This window comes from Giraffa tippelskirchi, chromosome 2 (genome assembly GCF_054371585.1).
Source record: "Giraffa tippelskirchi isolate mGirTip1 chromosome 2, T2T-mGirTip1v1.2.pri, whole genome shotgun sequence".
NCBI lineage: Eukaryota > Metazoa > Chordata > Mammalia > Artiodactyla > Giraffidae > Giraffa > Giraffa tippelskirchi.
The window spans coordinates 177,732,395-177,749,339 of record NC_137276.1 but is presented as its reverse complement, the minus strand read 5'-3'; the positions used below and the strand labels follow the sequence as shown (position 1 = coordinate 177,749,339).

General features: G+C 41.9%; 1 protein-coding gene across 9 annotated transcripts in view; it reads left to right on the top strand.

Annotated features, from left to right (window-relative positions):
• Positions 1-16,945, top strand: part of PHLDB2 (pleckstrin homology like domain family B member 2) — a 162,098-nt gene that overhangs the window by 40,746 nt on the left and 104,407 nt on the right. For 4 of the 9 annotated variants that reach the window (XM_081542567.1, XM_081542555.1, XM_081542578.1 and 1 more), the window contains exon 1: positions 6,169-6,352. The exons of 3 other annotated variants lie outside the window; for them this stretch is intronic. The gene's annotated coding sequence lies outside the window, so the exon portion shown is untranslated. Of the gene's footprint in view, positions 1-5,441; positions 6,017-6,168; positions 6,353-16,945 lie in introns of those variants that run through there. 2 more of the 9 variants (XM_081542585.1, XM_081542546.1) reach the window with 2 other exon arrangements.

The window sequence follows — 16,945 nt, the reverse complement described above, 5'->3', positions numbered from 1 at the left end:
CATAAAATCTAAAATTCAAGGTCCTATCTCTTCCCTCTCCTCAAACCTCCCCCCAGATCCCCAGATCTTATCTCCCAAGCCTGCTGCCATGTACTGTGGGTTCAGGCAAGCTGCATTACTCACTGCTTCCCTAACCTGCCTTGGCTTTACTGCCCAGCAGCTGTGTGCCTGCTGTCTCCTCTGCTGGAAGGCTGTTCTTTCAATATGAAGGCCGCACACGTTGTCTTCCCTGATAGACTCCTTCTCTAAACTCATTTGTATCATTTTCTTTAGATTTTTGTATTTCATGATCACATTACAGTTATATGCCAGGCAGTAAATTCCTTACGCATAGACACACACCAAATGTCTTATCTCCATTTCCCACCCATCTAGGCATATTGTGTGGAACAGAGTAGTGTGTATGCTGTCTCTTCAGTCATCTTTGACTTTTTGCGACCCTATGGATTGTAGACCGCCAAGCTCCTCCGTCTACGGGATTCTCCAGACAAGAATACTGGAGTGGGTTGACATGCCCTTCTCTTGGGAATCTTCCTGACCAAGGGATTGAGCCTGTGTCCCTTGTCTCTTACATCTGCAGGCGGGTTCTTTGCTACTATCGCCACCTGGGAAGTCCGGAACAGAGTAGACACTTAGTAAATTTTCCCTTGTGTTTAACAAACCTCAGGTTCTGAATCTTGGTTCTTCTCTGAGCTATCAGAAGTCTCTAGTGCAATGAAGTCTTTATATATCTGGCACATCAAACACTTATCCCTGAGAAATATGACTCCAAAATAAATAAATATAGGAGATGGTGAGGGACAGGGTGGCCTGGCATGCTGCAGTCCATGGGATCACAAAGAGTTGGACACAACTGGGCGACTGAACAACAGCAACAATATTAAATGTATTATATTACATTATATTATATTATGGGGGAATTTGAATTCAAAGTATGAGATAGTTGGAGGGTTGATAAAGGTCAGATGAAAGAAAAATTAAAGAGAAACAGAGAAAAGAAAATGACTTCCCAGCATCCCAGCAATATCAAGGATTACCACTGATCCAGCACTGTTTTTTTTTCTGTGATGAGCGGATAACCTACAAAGAAAACTCTTTGTTTTAAGTCTGCCATGCAGGAAAAGTAGACCAATTCAAGTTCCTCAAATGATTAGAAAAGTAAACCAGATAAATACAGCTAGGATAGAGTAATCTAAAGGGGACACAGACCCACACAGTCCCAGTATACTTTTCCTGTCTGATTCCAATACAAACTGGCAGAAAAAAATTGGGGGCAGGACATAAAGAAACATTTTTATGCAGAAATTAATCAGATGCTTCAAATGTATTTAAATAATTATCATGAGAGTCAGTCTTATAATTGTTTGAACATAAAGCAGCACATAGGGGTACATTTCCACTTTAACTTTGGTTAATTTTCTGCTGTTAATGTGAAGAGTTGACATATTATTTATACTTAATATATTTGAATATCTATATATATTATAATGTAGAGTAAAATCCAAGTGTCCAATAAGGTCATTGGAATACGAATACATGAAAAAGAGTAGGAGGCAAAAATCTTTGATACAATAACTTAACAACTTAATTTATAGTAGTATAACTATATTACATTATGCATTATGGTATGTGTGTGTGCTTAGTCGTTAAGTCATGTCTGACTCTTTGCAACCCCATGGATTGTAGCCCACCAGGCTCTTCTGCCCATGGGATTTTCCAGGCAAGAATACTGGAGCAGGTTGCCATTTCCTACTCCAGAGGATCTTCCCAACCTAGGGATTGAACCCTTCTCTCTTGGGTCTCCTGCATTGGCAGGTGGATTCTTTACCACTGAGCCACCTGGAAAGTCCATTCATTATAACATAATACACCAAACTGTACTACTAAATATTAAAAATTGTAACTTATAATAGTACAATAATTTGATAGTAAAGGTGACACTGTGCTTCTTATAACTGGGATACAAAGCAAAACACTGGTTTGTACAGTTTTCCTTAACAATGATTGCAAATCTAATGCGAAAATAGATGAAGATAACTTTTCTAAGAAATGAAAGTACATAGCTTATTTGAGAGAAAATTTATCCTAGTACTAAATTCTAAAAGGAATTTATGAACTCAACTTCAATAAGACAGTACAGAATGATGGTTGATGTCACTGACAATGGAGAAGGACAAGTGTGGTTGGAAACTACTCTTTTGATGAGGACATTCTGCTAAGTGAAATAAACCAGGCACAGAAAGAAAAAAATCTTCATGACCTCATTTAATGTGGAACCTAAAAATGTGGATTACACAGAAGCTGAGTGTGGAAAGGTGGTTACCAGCGGAAAAGGGGTGAGGGAAATAGGGTGATATTCATCAAAAGATACAAAGTTGTTAAATGATAAATAAGTATAAAGATCTAATGTGACAGCATGATGATACCTTGTTAAATATAGGGCATTTGGTGAGAGCAGATTTACACTGTTCTCATTTACACACAGACTTCCCTGGTGGCTCAGAGGTTAAAGCGTCTGCCTCCAATGTGGGAGACCTGGGTTCGATCCCTGGGTCGGGAAGATCCCCTGGAGAAGGAAATGGCAAACCACTCCAGTATTCTTGCCTGGAGAATCCCATGGACGGAGGAGCCTGGTAGGCTACAGTCCACGGGGTCGCAAAGAGTCGGACACGACTGAGCGACTTCCCTTCATTTACACACAAAAGTTAAATTAACTATGTGAGAAGATGTGTTAATTAGCTTGACTATAGCAATCATTTCACTACATGTATGTCTATAAAATATGCCTGTTGTCCACCTTAAATATATACTATTTTCATTTAAAAAGAATAATAATAATAAAAAGAAACCACTTTTGAGTAATATCTGTGTGCTATCTTTCTCCTGTACAAGGAATGATAGCTACATTATCACATTAATTCATAAACATATGAGTTGGGTGTTATCCATTCCATTTTTTCAGAAAAGAAACTTGTTTCTCAATGAAGGTAAATAACACACTCAAATTATCTTATTGGTAAAGGGGCTGAGTCAGGGATTAAACCCAGATCTTCGTGATTCCAAAATCAATGATCATTCCACTGCACTCCGCAAATAAAACCTTGATTCTTCACATAGGCATAATATTAAAGATAATTTCACTTCAAACAGTTGCTCCACTGGCCAAATCATGGCCAAGTTGGTAGCTTCAAAGATTTGTTGGGTTATTACTGCAGAAAAAGGAAAAGAAGTACAGATTCAGGACATGAGCTAATGAAGTCCAACCAGCCAGTCTATGCTAATGAAAACTAACTGCAAATGAAATAATCCATAAACAATTAATTATATCTCTGTGTGCCACACTTCACCTTTGAAAAGTACCATCAGATACCGTAACCACTACAGATCCTAGAGAAGGGAAAGGGAAGGAAGTGCTCCTGTTTATAACACAATATCCCTGGTGGACAATAGGGAATGGCAGACAAGGGGAGGTGTGTCTGGGTCTGTGATTAAATAGGGGACTTTGTTTTAAAGAATCCAGGAAATGGAAAAAGTAGAAGGAAAGAGCTCATATCTTTTTTTTTCTATTTTTAAATATATCATCATAACTAAAAAATTCTGATAAGAACAATTATTACAATAATAATATGTTAAATTTTGAGTGCCTCCTATACATTTTAAGATGTTGGAGTTTGCATTTCATATTTAATTAACTCTTGTACCTTGCTGATATCTTCTGGCTCTATTGAGAGCTGTCTGCATGAGGGCAAAAGTAGAAAGAGGTCAAGGATAAAATCAAGATGTGATGGTAGATTAGAGTGCTAATAACAGTGGTGTGTGTGTGTGTGTGTGTGTGTATGTGTGTTAGTTGCTCAGTCATGGAGGTGGTAAGTAATTGAATTTTGGATTTACTTTGAAAGGAGAGATGATTTTTTTTCCCCTGATGGATTGGATTTGAAATGTGATAGAAATAGAAAAGTCAAGGATGATACCAAGGTTTTGGGCCTGATGTGAGGAAGACTTCAGCTGAGACAGAGTGGCTGAGGGACAGAGGGAGGAATTTCAGAATTTCGGAGTCAAGAATGTTAGGTGGAAGAAGCCTAGTAGACATCTAAGTGGGCAGTAGCCTGGAGTTCAGGGGGAATGTTCAGGTTGGAGGTAAAATTTGGGAGTCATCATCACTATAGGTGATCTATAGTGCCAGGAGACAAGATGAGATAACCCAGGGAGTGAGTGTAAATAGACAAGAGGTCCAAAGTCTGAATTCTGGGGACTCTGGACACTGGGGCAAGAGAGGGGACCAGCAAGGGAGACTGAGAAAGAACCAGCAGTGGAGTTAGGAGGATAAAAAAAATGAAGAAGTTATGGAAGTTCAAATAAAATTGTTTACAGGGGAAAAAAGTGTGCAACTGTTAATTTCTGCTGATAGTTCAAATGAGATGAGACCTGAGAAAGAATCCAATTTAGGAGTCTAATCTTGATAGGAAGAGTTCTACCAGACATAGTAGAAGCAAAAACCTGATTGGAATAAATGGGAAGAAAAAACTTGGAGGTGGCTTTTCTTTAGGTGTGGTTGAGAAGGGGGAAAAAAGGAGGGTAAGTGGCTGGAGGAGGAAGTGGATTCAAGAGTTTTTTGTTTTTAAGATGAGAGCAAGAACATGCTTTTACAGGGATGGGATGATCCAACAGGGGGAAACTAACTGCTGGGCCATTTAAGTGTCCTATTGATGTCTGTATGTTTCTGTGGGGGTAAGAGCCAGGGCAGGGAAAAATAATTCCTATAGAACACCAAGCAGCTCAGAAGTGAGCCTCTCCTGTAAATTAGAAGTCAGATTTTACTTGCAAAAATGAAAAGTGCATTATAAATAAGCTATTTATTGAGTGCCTGAGTGCCACTCATGGAGTCAGGAACTTTGTATACATTATCCAGAAGCTTCTTAACCATCCTACAATGTCAGTTATCATTGTTACTATATTGTATATCAGTGGTCCCCAACCTTTTTGGCACCAGGGACCAGTTTCATGGAAGACAATTTTTCCACGGATGGGGAGGGGAGAGGATGGTTTCCGGATGATTCAAGAGCATTACATTTATTGTGCACTTCATATTTCTATTATTATTACATCAACTCCACCTCAGATCATCAGGCATTATATCCTGGGTGTTAGGGGACCCCTGGTGTAGATGACATTGTTGCTAGGAGTTGAAACAACCTGCCCAAACAAAGCAATACTGACCAGAAATGAGTTTGTACTTTATTGTGCTCTTTCTTGCTATTGTGAGTTTCTCCAGGACTGATGACCTTTCTCCTTGTAAGCCAGAGAATCACCCAGAACTTGTCAGAGGTTCACAGTCCCCCCTTGGGGAGATGGACTAAGGACGCCCAAAGTCCAATTGGTCACCTTCCACGAACGCACCCTCCAGTCATATCAGCATTGTTTTCATTGGTTGCAGCAATTGAGGAAAACACGCTGGAAAATGTAGAAACTTTGGAGAGAAATAACTAAAAGAAAATCAGCACAAGTTAGTTTAAAATCCTCAGCTGAGACGGTGCCCCAACAGCTTTTCAGAACTGCTTTTCTGACGCATCAGGTACCTGCCCGCGGGCGAACTGTCGGGAGGAGGCGCGGTCACCTGGAGTTTCCCAGTAGAAACCTCCCCGCTGGGTGAGGAGATCTTAGCTGGAGGACGTGCACCCTCCCGCCCTTCTTCCACCTCCTTAGGAAAACCTGCCACACAGTTTCTACCGCGGCTGTAAACGCGGCTCCTCGAAGCTGGCGCCCTCCGATGGGGCGACCAGCCAGACCCCTCCCGCAGCAGTAAAAGCCCCGACTGCCAATTGCCCGGCACCTTCGTCCACTTCACTGCTCCGAGGCCCTAGGTGCCCGCCGCTGCGCTCTGAAGGGGTCCGGGGCGCGGGACCGAGCGGCGCGGAGCCCACCACCGCGGCCCGAGGGGGACCGCACCCAGCGGCTGGGTGCCCCCAGCGCGCTTCCTCTCTCTCGCCGCGGACACCCGGCCGCGCCGACCCGCCAGGTGAGGATGGGGCGGCGGCCGGCGGGCTGGAGGGGGCCTCGCCGGCTTCTTGCCTCCCGGCGGGTCCCCGGGGGTGCTGCCTCCCCCGCCGCCGAGTTGGTCGCCGCCCATTTGCGCGGCCGAGGTTTGGGGGCGGAGAGGAGGCAGCGGCCGCCCGGGCCAGGAGGGGCGCGCTGACTGCGCACGGCGAGTCCAGAGTGGCCGGACCGCTGCGGCTGGGGCGGCGGCGGCGGCTGGGCCCGGGGGTCGGGGCCGGAGAGAGGGTGGGTGGGAGGCGGGGGCCAGCGCAGGCGGCGGAGCCGGTGGAGAGCGGCGGCTCGGAGGGAAGATGAGACGGTGAGTGGGTGCTGGAGACGCAGAGTTTCTTGCTTCTCTTGCAAGCTGCAGGGACAAAAGCCCAGGCTGGGCTGCGCAGCTTTGAACCCCAAGAATGGGTGGACTTCGGTAGAGAGGATCCTCGGGAGGGAGTGGCGAGGTGGAAGAGCGGCTCACAGACCGATCGTAGGGAACGGGCGGGATTTGGGGGGACCCGAGGCAACTTTGGTAGAGACGTCTGGATACTCCGGGAGAGAGGGATCGCGATAGAGTTGCTTTGTCGCCGTGGGCGGAGGAAAGAGAAGGTCCACTGCTGGATGGTGTGGTCGAGCAATTCAGAAAAGACCCCCTCCCCCCAAATATCTAGCTAGCTGTCCTTCTGGTTCACTTTGTTTCCAAAGTGGGGCTCGAGAGTTTAAACCGTCCAGAGGCTCTTAATGCATGTTTGGCCGTGGTTTTCCCCCAAAGTATGGTATGGCGGCCTCCGCACCCCTAGAGATAGCGCCTGGAAGTGGGGAATGCTTTGAACCCCTGTTTCACCCGCGCCCGGCACTGCCGAGGCGCAGCTGAAATGTTTGCTGGTGTACTGAATAACTTACCTTCAACAGTCATCTCTTAACTAAAGCGCCGAGGACCTGGCTAACTCCCGCCACCGCCAGGAAATTAAAAGGCTGACAGGCTGTCCTTTCCAAAGTTGGGGTTTCCTGTTTGAAAGCGCTTCGGAAGTCGAACCTGCTACCCATCTACCTTTCTCATGTAAAAGCAGGAACTGCGCCCGCTGGCTTTTATGTTGGTCCGCTTGCCCGCGGCTGGAAGTCCTCTCGCCTGGCCCTGCAGTCTTCCCTAGAAGTCTTCCTTCTGCTGCTCTCAAGTTGCTCTCAAGAATTCTAGAATGCATGGCTAGTCACAGCCAGACGCAGCTGGGAGTGGAAGTAAGAGAAGAGGCATAAAAATGTGGCTTTAGGGTGAATATATGTCAGTCACATTTCCCTGCCTTATGTGAGTATATTAATTGCAGATATCAATTTTCAAGTATTGGACTTGTAACTTTAAGCTTCGTAGTTTGGCTTAACAAGCCCTTGAGATTTGTCTCCAAGATTCTAACATCTGAATTCAGCTGGGAGAGGTCTAAATGAAGTTCACAATTTCAGAGGGTTAGTTAAACTTTTGCCCCGGGAGCACTTGAATTCTTCGTTCCTGGTAGGATAGCAACAGAGTAGTCTGATTTGGGATAAATAAATCTTTAGAGTTGCCCACTGTTGTAACAGAATAGCTATATCCCTGGTACCATTGCCCTCAATTGTGTAAATATTTGTTTGAATAAAGAACTAAGGTTCTCTGAAAAGTAACAGTTGTGTCTATTCATGATTCCCTTTTCATTTCCTGGACTTAGGTTATTAAAAGATTTTTTAAAAATGGTTTTTGTCTTACATATATACTGTGGAAATTTAAACGTATGTCCTTGAGAAACTCTGTAAAGTCCCTGAAAGTTTATAACTGGGATTTCCTTTAAAAGTGAGGGGGAGTAGAGGTTTTGCTTAGTTGAGTAGTGTAGGCTTCACCTCCTGAGACCCAGAGGTTTGCAAATCCCAGCCTCTTATGTTTGGCTAGTAGTCATCATTTCAGTCAGTTTGCGGCCTTGAATCTGTTTTGTGCTGCTGCCAGCTGCTGTCCTTTTGGGCTGAGGACTGGGTTTAAGGGGTGGCCTCTTGGATCCCCATTTGAAGTGAGGGAGGAAAAGACACTTGGGAAATGCGTCTGAGAGCTGGCTACCTCCTACCTCCTTTCTTAAAGAACTGTGTACCAAAGCTGGAACTCTTTAACAACCTTTTCAGAAATATTTTATTTACTGGCTTTTGCACAAGAAAGAGAAGAAAAAGCTGAAGTGATTAAACCCGCACTCGATTTTGCTGTTTCCTCTAAACCCTATTTTGAGATCTGTGCTGTATGCAAGGGTTGATTCTGGAGTGCACTAGAAGAGTTACTGTGAAAAACATGAATGCTTTTAAACACTTTTAAAGAGCAGTTGTGATTATGGCTTTGCATGCTAATTCTCAACCCATAGCAGAAAGGTGATTGGTTCTATGAATAACTTGGAAAGACAGTGGTTTTGTACATCTTCCAAGTGGAATGTATGTGCTTTATAAATACGACTTTCTGTTAGGCCTTGATGCATGTATTAACTGTGTAAATGTCATCTATTTGAAACAAAAACAACTTTCAAATGATGTGCTTTATTATAAAGCCCTGGTATATACAACAGCAGCAGTTCTAAATGGAGGCGGTGGAGTGGGAGTGGTGTTTGCTCCCCAGGGGTTATTGACCAATGACTGGAGACATTTTTGGTTGTCTCAACTAGGGGCAGAGGACAACCCCAATGGCCAACTTTGACTGGCCTCTAGTGGGTAGAGGCCTCAGATGCTGGGTAATATCTTATAATGCCCAGGACACACAAACAATAAATTATTGAGCCCCAAACTCTTCATTAGGCTAGTACCTTGAGGACATATGTTAACAAGGTTAGGGATCTTAATCTAATTTGGGTCTTCAAGAAACTGTGTTCTTGCTCAACCCAGAGAGACCTTTTTGACTACAGTAGATTCTTTTGACCTTGGCATTAGGAGTCTTAATATACCATAGATGTGAAGGAACTTGTGTTCACTGAGTTTGAGCTGGCTTAAAATTACCGAATTTGGAAGTGTTACAGTGTCAGGGAGACTCAGAGGTCACTGGACTCAACCTTTTTGTTTTATAGACACAAAAACTGAGATGCCCCAAAATAGTGACTGATAAAGTCTCAAATGTATTAGTGACAGATGTTAGTTTTAGGTGCAACCCAGGATTAGAGAATTTAGAAACTGATATTCAGGCAAATGAAAGTTTTTAAAAAACTGACAACCCTTTGTGAGAATTTAGAAGTACCATTCTCTATGAGGAAATACACTGTTTGATGGGGGAAGGGTACTGTTAGCCATGGTGACTGTGGAGCATATGCTTGGGTGTGTCAGCCCCAAGATGGGCATAATTCTATTGTGCAACCTGTGACACTCCATGTCTGTGGCCTGCACCGTCCTTCTCATGGCCAAGTGGGCAACAGATGGTTCCACAACTCATAGCAGATGTTGCTTTTGAATCCAGGTACAAAACAGAACATTTGAGATTTTTTTTCTCTCTCTCTCTGCCTTCTGGGTTAAGAGTAGAGGGCCTGAATGGATAGGGTTGTTTTGGACAGAAGGGATAATGAGAGAGGCTTCCTGAATACAGTGTTAAAAAAGGATACCTGACGTTTTAGGAAATGAGCATGCAGTGGTGGGGGAAACTCATAAGCTGATGAGTGGATATCTAAGATAAATGTGATGTTTGTTTAGAACTTGGGTTAGGAATCTGAAGATAGTTCAAGCAGGGCACTTCTCTGGGGGAATAGGGCAAAATAATGAGGGTAAAAGGAAGCTCAGAAATCCTCTTATTTGAATTCACTCACTTGGTTTGCTAGAACCTACAAACCAGACCTCCTCTTTCATTGTTGCTTTCTCTTACACTCCTGGTCTCTACTATTCCTTCTGTTTACTTAATGGGGAAAAAATTGATAGTAACATCAAGTTTTTGTTCATTTCCTGGGAGAGTTTCAAAAGCATGGTCTTTGTGAATGGTTCTGCTTACAGACAGGAGTTATCTCTGAGCTTTTGGTGATCAGAAGAGCTGTGCACATATGGCAGCCCTCGCAGTTACATGGCTATGATTACCCATTAGGCCTGTAATTAAGGGTTTTAGTTCTGTGTGCTGAGTGGTCCTGCCAGGGTAGTTATACTCCTCAAATCTGGGAGGTTCTGGCAATATAGGAGAATTCTTTAGAGTGCCTTTCCTGGAAGAGGTCTGAAACTCATTGTGGTAAGTTCTTATCATTTCAACAAGTAGCCAATGGATGTACCTCAAGGCCAAGTACATAGTAGTATATTTAGAAATGATTCAGAAGTGATGACTTTTTTAAGAGGTCTGCTCTCTGCAGGTGTTGCAGTAAAGGGGCATAGCACCCTTTTCATTATCACTTTTCATCTAGTCATTCTTGTTACTTATTTTTCAGGTGATGGGACAGAAGATGAGTGTGTGTTTTTGTTTGTTTGTTTTTAATTTCGACTGGAAATATTTTTTGGCATTTGATTAATATGATTTCTTGTCTTTTGAAAGTGAGTAAAACCAAAAAGGGTAGCTCAGGTTTTCACATCCCTTCAAAATAAGTATTTAGTAAGGCAGAACTTGTCTCTGCCACCCAGTAATTCGAATTCTTCTGGAAGTTAATTTGCACAGTTGTTTTCATGATATTTAAGAATGTTTCTTAGATGTTGATGAGAAGCTTTGTGCCGTATCTGCTTTAAAGGCAAGGTTGTTATCTATAGCAGCTAATGGTCCACAAGAGAAGCCCAAGTATAAAAATCATTTTGTTGAGATTCAGTGGAAAGGCTAGGGACTAGAGAAGCTTTCCATACAAAGAAACAGATAAATAAGACACAGAGCAACAGGCTAAGTTATAGGGAGACTTGAGAGGTTGTTTTTTTTTTTAACAAAAGATATTTGTTTTGCTTAGTGTGAGTGGGTTAATTTATTAGAATGTCTGTTTTTCCTTACTTTGCAAATTAAGGGGAAGGAAAAGTTAATTCATTCCAATATTTAATATTGTTACCTCAAGTGGGGTCAGCTTTTTCTAAGATTTGCTGCTAAATCTAGAGTTTAGTGGAAATCAGTGTTGATCATCTTAGAGTATTTTGTTTGCAAGCAGCATATGATCAATCCAGATGGCAATATGCTTGTGGAATTAGCATATGGAATGGGAAAAAAGCTAAAAGTTAAAAGATTTCTCCTAGATTTGTTTCTTGATCACTAAATTGGTGAAACAAAGACAGGTAAAAGCAAAGGAAAGCCAACTTCTGCATTCTTTCGCCCAGCTCAGATGTAGCCTGAGTTGTGCTTTGTAGCCAAGCGATATTCAGAGGGGGCTTGGGAAGTGAGGTCTGGCTGCCACACTGCTTACGTCACTGCAGAAGTAGGTTTTCAAAAAACAGCTTAAGATTTAGTAAGGAAATTGCAAACCATGGAAATGTAGACAAAATATTTCTTATACATCATGCTGAATCAAATACCCATATCATATTACACCAACAGCTTTGACCAGGCTTTTTTTTTCTCACTATGTTATGCTGAAATAATTTACCATGCCCTTGGAAGGTCATGGGCAACAGCGCCAGTGCAGTCTTTTCCCAATTAGGTAGCTGCCACCTTATCACTGAAACATGTTTGTGTTCTGTGGTCATTTCCATTTCCTGCATTGTATAAATGGCACTCCTGTGTTATTTAACCTGTGCCTTTGGGAGCCTAGAAAGTTGGAACAGAAAAACATCTAGTTCACCCTCACCATTTTAAATATGGGGAAACCTCTGCTAAAACAAGGTGAAGACAAGCCAAGTGACCTGCTCTGTCTCTTTCTTCTGTTGGTTTTTTTGGCAGAACCAGGACTAGGGATGAGTCTCCTGACTCGTGTTTCTGGCAGCCCATCCAGTATTCTTTGCACTAGATTGGCCACTACAATAAAAAGACATCCTAATGTAATGATTTCCTTAATTAGGTCTTTTGGGCAGATGTAAAAAACAGCATTGATTAAATTTAGTGTAGTCTGTTGTTCACTGACCTTTGCTAGTTCAAGCCCTTTTTTCCTTTTCCTTCCATTGAAATAAATGGTTAAAAAGTAGGTAATAGGAAAGGGAAAAATTAAGTGTCTGTACCACCCACTTTGCATAATCCACAGTTAAGTAATGAAGAGATGATTTCATTATTGTTTTGCTTACTTTATAGTATTTTTAAAACCTAACCACTCAGTTTTTTTTTAGTTAAAGGGGAAAACATTATAACCATGGGTGATGTGGTCAACTTGTGTTTGTTCCATCTTTCCTGAGCCTACTTACTTGGTGATGGTTTACTCACTAAGTTGTGTCTGACTCTTGTGACCCCATAGACTGTAGTCCACCAGGCTTCTTTGTCCATAGGATTTCCTAACTATTTCCAGGTCATAAATATTGGGTAAGGGAATGAGGAATCTAGGGCGTTTGGGTTTGGTGAATGTTACTTTGGAAAAATAGACGCTGACTTTTAGAAGAATTTATTTTGACTGGTAGTGTGGACTGGGGATAGGATGGTGTAGAGATCAGAGTCTGGTCCCACAGACTCTCAGCTTCCAATTCCAGCTCAGACAGGTGGTTCAGGGTTAAGAGAGAACATCTTTACCTCCTTGTGACCCCAGGGTCAATATTTTTCTTGGATAGAATTGGCTTTAAAGAATGCTTTTTCCTCGAGTGCCCCTTTGCCTCAGCAAGTTAGACATGCAGAATGTCTGGACACTGACATTCAAGGAAGTACTTGATCAGTTGTGTCTGACTCTGTGGCCCCATGGACAGTTACCCGCCAGATTCCTCTGTCCGTGGGGTTCTCCAGGCAAGAATATTGGAGTGGGTTGCCATGCCCTCCTCCAGGGGATCTTCCCGACCCAGGGATCAAACCCCCATCTTCTGCAACTCCTGCATTGCAGGTGGATTCTTTACCACTTTGCCACCTGGGAAGCCCCGACATTCAAGACCTCCAACTTAGTTATTCTGTGACTCTGCTTCTTGGCTTTGTCTTCACTGTGGTGGTCACATAATATGGGAGGATTCTTCAGAGGCTACGATCAGAATCACCTAAACCCGGGGATGAATTATGATGATGATCAGGAGTAAAAAACATCTGGAAATATTTACTTTATTTGGGAAAATTTTGGAAACCTTTTTCTTCAACTGAAGCTATCTTAGGATTCTATAAAGAACCCTGAAAAATACGGGTTTTTAATTTCTGCCCCAAAGAACTCTCCCACTTTCAGAGAAGCCATCACCTAATTTAAGAATTTATAAAGTGTGTGTGTGTTTGTTTTAATGTTTTGAGGCTAAAAGTCTTCAAGATATCACAGGTATGACAGTTTTTGTGTTTATATTTTAACTTTCTGAAGAGATGGATTTTATTTGAATACCCATAGTAATGAAATTTAGATACCACTACTACCTACCATTCATTATCTTGCAAGTATCCTAGATATAGTGATCTAATACTTGTAATCTAGACAATGCATTTCCTTTTAAATTTCTTCAAGCTACTTAAAAAAAATCAGCTTTTAGGAGCTTAATTCAACATGATAGAGGGTTAGTATTTCGTGCTTTTAAAAAAATCAGCCAGGAGCCGCTGGTATAGACACATGCCTCTTTGTAAAGTGAGCCACTATAATTTTTAAGTCAGTATATATTCATATATATTTATTCATATTTGATTTTTAGAATGCATGCATCTTTCACTTTTTAAATATTTTGTTATGGAAAATTGTAAGTGTACATAAAAATTAGAGGAATAATACAGTGAAATCCCAAGTGACCATCATTCAGTTTCAACAGTCATGTACATACGATAATCTTGTTTCATCTGTAGACCTTACTTCCCCAAAACATAGTTTGTTATCAAGCGAATTCAAAATACTGTAGTATTTTATTCATAAAAATGTAAATCTAAGAGCTTAGGATTTTTAAAAAAAATTCAACAACATCATTATTACACCTAAAAAAAAAAAAGAGCTGGTAAGTAAAATATCTTTTTTCCAGTGTTCAGATTGTCTGACTGTCACATAAAATTTTCGTTTAATAGTTGGATTTTTCAAAATAAGATCCAAACTCGGCCTGCACATTGTATTTAATTGTTGATTGGTATGTCTCCTGGGCTTCCTTGGTGGCTCAGCAGTAAAAAATCCACCTGCAGTTCAGGGGGTGCAGGTTTGATCCCTGGGTTGGGAAGAGTCCCTTGGAGAAGGAAATGGCAACCCACTCCAGTATTCTTCCTTGGGAAAGCCCACAGAACAGAGGAGCCTGGCAGGCTACAGTCCATGGGGTCACAAAAGAATTGGATACAACTTAGCAACTTAATAACATGTCTCCTGGGTCTCTCAATCTAGAACAATTCCCTCTCTCATTTTTCTTTTCTTGCCATTTGCTGCTTGAAGACATTGGTTATTTTTCTGTAGACTTCCCATGTTTTAGATTAAAGTGATAACATGTCTATGGTGTGTTTCATATTCCTCTGTTCTTTCTATTTTCTATAATTGGAGACAGCATGTTTTTAATTTGAGAACTTTCCTACCATAGCACTGTGTTAAACTTAATTTTTAAGATATATACATTCATATATATACTTATTACATTAATATTGTGTCTTTTTCAGACATTGCTAAAACTGCTTTGAAAGTGAAAGTGTTAGTTTCTCAGTCATGCCTGACTCTGTGATCCATGGACTGTAGCCTGCCAGGCTCCTCTGTCCATGGGCTTCTCCAGGCAAGAATAGTAAAATAGGTTGCCTTGCCCTCCTCCAGGGGATCTTCCCAACCCAGGAATCAAACCTGGGTCTCCTGCATTGCAGGCAGGTTCTTTACCATCTGCGCCACCAGGGAAGCCCAAAACTGCTTTAATAATGATATAAACGCAAATGTGAGTCCAACTGGTAAAAGTCACATCTGGCATATTTAGGTAAAAGTCAGGAATTTTGCAGGTGGGAAGGGAATTTGAATGACCCAGTTGATTTTTGAGGTTGTTCTTGTTTTCTGTCCTTCTTCCCCTGCCTGCCTTACTGGCTGAAAAGTTATTGTAAGAAATATGGCGCCAAATTTCCTGGATAGTTAAAGAATATTTTCAAGTTCATACAGACAAGTTTTATTCAAGGGACTAGCACAAAATTATTTAAAATCTTTATAATCAATGTTTTACTTTCTTTACTGAGTCCTCGAAGATTCTTGATAATTCCTAATATAAAACAATCTAGACTTTGTGAAAAAGTCGCTTCTGATCACAGGGGATACAGATCTTCATCTGAATATGGCTACTGCTATTGATTGTGGTTACTGTTGGGAAGCATTGGATACCATCTAGAGTTCTTTTTTTGACAGAGCTTAGACTTCAGTAGGCTAGAAATCATAGAAAGGAATGGTAGCATGGGGTTCATGCTGCAGCTTGTGCTCAGTTGCTCAGATGTGTCCGACTCTTTGAAACCCCATGGACTGCAGCCCACCAGGCTCCTCTGTCCATGGGATTTCCCAGGCAAGAATACTGGAGTGGGTTGCCATTTTACACTGCAGGGGATCTTCCCGACTCAGGGATCAAACTCATTTCTCTTTCGTCTCCTGCATTGGCAGGCAGATTCTTTACCACTGAGCCATCATGGGGTTAGACTGCTTTATTGTGATAGAAAGAAGTTGAAACTTTTTTGTTTGTTTTACTTTTTGTCATCACTTCTTCCATCTCTCATTACCTCCCCCTATCCCCTCATCACTCTCCACTCCCTTCTGTGCTTCCTTCCTCCCTGTGGCATCATCTGATACTTTTGTTCTTTCCTTAATGGTCTCCCTTACCTCTTCTTTTAGATGTTTTTCAAAACATAATAAAATAAAAATTCAAAAGGGAAAACAGGGAAATCCAGAAAGAAACTGTGATCAGTGTCCTGAGATCCTACTGGCATTCCTGTGGTCCTCCCTTTAGGCATGTGGGCCATGCGTGTCTGTCTCTGTGTGTCTGGGAGTGTGTATGCATCTGCACACATGAGATTTACTGTTGTAACAGGCTCAGCCTGCAGGAACCAAACTTCCTCTTTATGCTGCCATTAAAATCCATTTATTCCTGTGATACTGCTTTTCTGGATTTTTTGAGAGATAAAAATCCCCTTCTTGGAGATAATCAGCCTATCTACATGTATGTAGTAGATAATAATTATTTGTTCAAAAAGGCAGATCTTTAAATGATAAAGAACATGGTGTAAGGAACAAGGAATGACAGGCCATATGCTGCTCTGTTTGTTTGCCAAGAACCAATAAGGGCACTATGTCTACTCACAGGCTTTTGGTTTGGTTTTTTTGTTTGTTTGTTTTTTTCTTTCTTGCACTGAGATGTAAAATCTTGGGTGTGGTGGGAGAGTTTAAAGGAACAGAGTTTAGAAAGCTGGGTTGTATGAATGGGAGATGAAGTTCTGTGCAGGTGGGTGTTAAGATAGTGCGGAGGCTCAAGGTTTGGGATGCTAGATGGGAGGGGTTCTTTGAAGGAAAGAGCATCTGGGAATATATGCTGGAGGGGGAGGTGTTTGCCAATGGGTGTGGGGTTGTGTGGAGAGGTGTGGTTTGTGTGCAGAGATGCCGGAGGTTGAGGATTTAGTGATGAGAGGAACTACTTGTGAAAAAGGAGGGTATGTTTGAAAAAGCAGAGTTGAGAGAACTGAGGGCTTAACTGAGGATGATGTTTGGATAACAGAGGGTGGGGAAACCAGGCTGCTTTGGGGTTTCTGAAATGAGAATATTGCTAGACAAAGAAGTGTGTGTTCCCGAAGCTTCTAATTACCCTCCCCCCATCACGTTTTCATGTTGAGATTAGTGGGAAAAAGAGGAAGGTTTTGTGTCCATTGTTCTCCATTCTTAAGCTTGGAGTTTGGGGCTGAAATAGATTTCTTAGTTTTTCCCATTCAGTCCTCTAAAGCTTCCCCCCTCAGGCCTTATCGTCACCACAGAATCTCCCCCCC